Source organism: Crocodylus porosus, unplaced genomic scaffold (genome assembly GCF_001723895.1).
Source record: "Crocodylus porosus isolate Cpor-Errol unplaced genomic scaffold, CroPor_comp1, whole genome shotgun sequence".
Taxonomy (NCBI): Eukaryota; Metazoa; Chordata; order Crocodylia; family Crocodylidae; genus Crocodylus; species Crocodylus porosus.
The window spans coordinates 39,266,170-39,271,203 of NW_017728931.1; positions in this window are offsets into that span (position 1 = coordinate 39,266,170).

Sequence of the window (5,034 nt, forward strand, 5' to 3'; positions counted from 1 at the left end):
GAAGCGCGAGCACAGGGCCCGAGTGCGGGCGGGGAGCGCGAGGAAGCGCGAGCACAGGGCCCGAGTGCGGGCGGGGAGCGCGAGGAAGCGCGAGCGCAGGGCCAGGGAGGGCGAGCGGGCAAGTAGAAGCCCGGAGAAGGGGGGCAAACCTTATCGAGAAGCCCCAGATAGGGGCGAACTTAGTGAGAGGCCTCAGGAGAGGGCGCGTACACAGAGAGGCCCTGGGAGAGGGCAAGAGTATGACTAGAGGGCCTGGTGAGGGCGAGAGTATGACTATAGCCCGGGGAGAGCAAGTACGGGATTAAGGAGCCTCGTGGGGTGAGCATATGCTCAGAGGCCCCGGAGAGGGCCATTGAGGAAGAGTACACCTGGAACACCTGAACACCTAGAACGTCCGGAACACCTGAGAGGCTTAGGGTGTGGTATTGGGGTGGAAGGAGCCACGCGACGCCCACAGGGTGGGGCACAAGAACTATTTGTAGAGAGCAGGGACCTGAAGGGCAAGAGGTCCAAGGGGCCAAGTAAAGGCAGCCTCCCTTTAATATTAGAGAACCATCAAAGTCGTGGCGGACGAGAACGAGGGTGCCAGACAGGCAGCTTGGCACGGTAGGGGCGCCAGGAGAGATCACGGCCACTCCTGGGTCCCCGCCCTGTGACAGTATGTACAGCACTTGTAGTTTTCCTTCAGAGCATGCATCCCAAAAGACATTACAAACATGCTCAACCGACCTCTCCCACCACTACTGCGCAGCTGAAGACTTCTTTGCTCTAAAAATTAAGCTAGTCTCTTGGAGTTGGATTTTGCCACATCAACTCAGTTTGAATAATATCTTCCTTTGCACATACTTCCATTAATTTCAGTAGGATTTTTTGCAGAATTAAGAGTTGCTCAACATAGCTGAGGATGTCAATAGCTGTTCCTTAGCCTCTTTGGGTGCGTCCCTATGAGTGGGAACATGCATTTCCCAAGGGACAAACAGCAGTGGCACATATTTAATAGACTGTATACACATTAGAGATGGAATGGACCTTGCAAGATTATCGGGTCCAGCCCCCTGCCCAAAGGGCAGGAGTCAGCTGGGGACAAATGATCCCAGCAAGATAGGCACCCAAGTGTTTCTTAAGTGTCCAGAGTAGGTGCTTGCACCACTTCTGGGGGGAATCTATTCCGGTCCCTGGGGATTCAGACAGTAAAGAAGTTTTTCCTTATGTCCAGCCTAAAACGGTCTTCCAGGAGTTTTCTGACTGTTTGACCTTTTCTTCCCTTGGGGTGCCCTGCTGAACAGATGTTCTCCCAGTTCCTGATGCACACTTTTTATGTACTTAGGGGTGACTTCATGGCAGCCTATAAGCCTTTGTTTTTCCAGGCTGAAGAGTCCCACGCCTCTCAGCCTCTCCTCATAAGGCCTGCTTTCTTGTACTCTAATCATGTGTGTGGCTCTCCTCTGGACTCTTTCAAGCTTCTCCACATCCAGCTGTGGCTTCAGCAAGGCCAAGTAAAGTGGGAGGATGACTTCCTGGGTCTTTCTTGAGATGCATCAGTAGAAGCAAGCCAAAGTTTTGTTTGCTTTGCCGGCTGCGGCATCGCATTGGTGGGTCATGTTCATTTTGTGGTCAATCATGACCCCCCCAGTCTCTTTCAGTTGTGGAGCTAGCAAGTGTAGCACTGCTAAGCCTATAAGTATGACGTGGGTTTTCTCTCCTGAGGTGGAGCACCTTGCATTTTTCTGTATTGAATGTCATCACGTTTTGATCTGCCCACCTTGTGAGCCTGTTGAGGTTGGCCTGAATTGCTAGTCTATCCTCTAGTATGACCACACGTCCCCATAATTTGGTGTCATCAGTGAACTTAGCCAGTCCACTTCTGATACCAGAATCCAGATTATTTATAAATATATTAAAGAGTACAGATCCAAGTACGGAGCCCTGGGGGGCACCACTGGTTACCATGCACCTGATATCAACCTCTTCTCCTTTGTCCAAGTGATGTGTCACCTGGTCATAGAAGGAAATGAAGTTGGTCTGGCAAGACCTGCCCACAACAAAGCCATGTTGGCTATCCCTCAGAATTTGATCTACTGTTTTCTGACTTTCCCTGTATCTGAAGAAGGACTTTTTATTGTCCTTGATTCCTGTAGCCAATTTGAGTTCGGTTTTAGCCTTGGCTTTCCTAGTTCACTTCCTACAGGTGTGGGCCAGTGGTGACTACTTCTCCTTCCCATGAGATGTCAGGGTAGTTGACGTTTCCCATGACAACCATGCACTGAGAGCATGCAGCCTCTGTCAGGTCTCTTGCAAATTTGTGGTCAGGCTCTTCCTCTTGATTTGGAGGTCTGTAGTAGACTCTTACAGTTATATCTCCTTCACCGCGTTCCCCCCATATTCTAACTCAGAGGATCTCAAGTCACCCTCCTTTGGTGCCAATCTCTGCTTGTGGGGAAGCGTACTGCTCCTTCACATGGAGAGCTATTTGTGCTGCTGCTATTTGTCCCCAGGAATGCTGCTGGATGTGTGCTCTGGCATGCAGCAAATTTCCCCGGGTGGGGTAGAGGAGACTGAGGCCAGCACCTGGGCTGACGCCAGCAGCCTTACTTGGAGTCCTGGGGGCTCCTGAGGCAGCAGCGGCAGCAATCCAGCTGCTTGGAGCCTGGCTGCTGGCCACAGTGTGGCTCTGGTCATCCAGGCTACCTTTTTGGTAGTGCATGCTGCTGCCATGTGTGCACCACCCAACTTTTTTTTTGTGGCAGGTTTTTTTTACACCAGGATCTCCCAGTGTTAAAAACCCCACCATGCTGCAAGTTAGCATTGTGGCAAACATATGCACACAGGCCATGTGCAGTTTGGAGTGCCACAAAAGGTTTTGCAAGGCTGCAAATTGGATTTGTGTGCTCACTGGGATGTACCTTTTATGTCTCATCAGAAAACTGGACAGAGTTTAACTTGTACTGCTCATGTGTGGCTTTATTAAAGTCCAGAGAGTAACAGAGATTCACATAATTATGGAATATAAATAGAACTTACTGCTACTGGCAGCCATTTAGGTTTATTTTGCTTTTTAATTTCTTATTAGTCTAGCCACAATATGGCAAAAGCAGAACTAAGAAAATTGAGCAAAGATGATCAGCTAGCCACATTTTTAAAGCAACAAAAATGGGTGAGGCCTTGAATCAGCAGAGCATCTCTGTTCAGGAAAAGGACTGAAGCATTCATTCAAGCACTTGCCTTTACTGAAAAAGGGACCCTCCTTCTATTCAGTTCTAGTAAAAAGGCTTAGTTTGGTTTTGTTTATCTCTATAATCAGATACTTTGCATAATTTATCACTGAAAACTACAAATTAGGGTAGGTTGTTCCCCTTAATTGTACAGATTTGGAGACTGTTGGCCAGATCTTGTAGGGCTGCTTGTTTCTTAATTATGATTTTTTAATAAAAACATTTTTCCTTTCCCCTTAATGTCCCCATTTGACACTAGTCTGTAAACACAGATAGTTTCTGCCCTGTCTGGTCCATACACCCAGCAGGGCAACATTCTTGGATGGAAAGCATAAAGTGACTGCCAGCTTAAGAAAAAAGCTGTCTTACTGAAATGTCAGATACTATATTAAAAAGGTAGCAGATTGTGTTGATACTGAAGCACCACAGCCTGTCGCTATGGTACCAACTGTTCTAAACTGACATGTCAGAATGGATAGCAATGACATGCACAAAAACGCTCCCCTTGTGTTCAGTTCTATATCCACCACACAGAGTGAAATATTAAAAAAAAACAAACCCCAAAACCAAAAACTAGTCCTCTCCTGTACCATGGACCCCCAAAAATAAAGATAAAAATTATACAGACAAGTAACTTGCCTAACATTATCTGGAAGAGCTTTCCTTCCAATTCAGAATCATATTTAATCCAACAGCAAATCAATCATTTAGGAAGAAGACAGGGGTGGAGGGAGAAAAATTTACGAGTAATTGCTAGGAGTCTTCTTTATAGTTTCCCCCCCACCCAAGTAACACATGTATTGGTCAACAGGCAGGTGCTGAAAGTAGTTTTAAACAGGAAGCCAAAGGGGAGTGTGAGACTGTGACTGGGGTGTGCTATTCCTTTAAGTCACTGAGCAGAGAAAGAATGTTACCAGAGTTTCCAGTTCCACATGCTTTTTTTTCTATTCATTTATATTGTGATAACACCTAAAAACCACATTCACAGAGCTAGAATTTATTGTACAGTACAAACAAAAACAATGGTCTCAGGCTCAAAGAGTTTACAATCTAAATATTCCTACTTGTTTATGAATTTTGTCTAAATAAAAGGGCCTGTTCTGCTCTCCTAAAACGACACTGAAGATGTGTCCTAGATACCCTACATATGCCTTCCTAACCTTACATTATGAGATAGCTCTAAATCAGACCACAGTTACAAGAAAGTTTGCTGAGTATTTGCAAGTAATTGCATTGCTTCAAGAAAAGTGTCATCTTTGGAAGATTCTGCATCTACCAAAGCCAATGGGATGTCTGAAACTGGCATAGGATCAGACCAACTTTCTAGTCTCCCTTGCACCTCCCAAGTGCACAAGTTGGGAGGAGTCAATCATTTCCTACTACATGAACTCCAGAAGTCAACCTAATAATTACTTTATCATCTAACAGCATTTGTAGATGGATTTTGGTTACATAATAAGATAGACTTTTCCTACATTGTTTATTTGCAATTTGTGTAATTTCATGTTCTTAGTCCTTTAAATGCATCTAAATTAGTAGAGACTTAAAATCATAGAAATTTAGGGTTGGAAGGGATCTCAGGTCATCTAGTTCAACCCTCAGCTCAAAGCAAGGCCATCCCCAACTAGATCATCCCAGCCAGAGCTTTGTCTATCTAGGTTTTGAAAACCTCCAAGGATGGAGCTTCTACCACCTCTCTGGGTAGCCTGTTCCAGTATTTCACTACCCTCCTAGTGAGAAAATTCTTCCTAATACCCAACCTAAACTTCCCTTGCTGCAACTTGAGACCATTGCTCCTTGTTCTGTCATCTGCCACCACTGA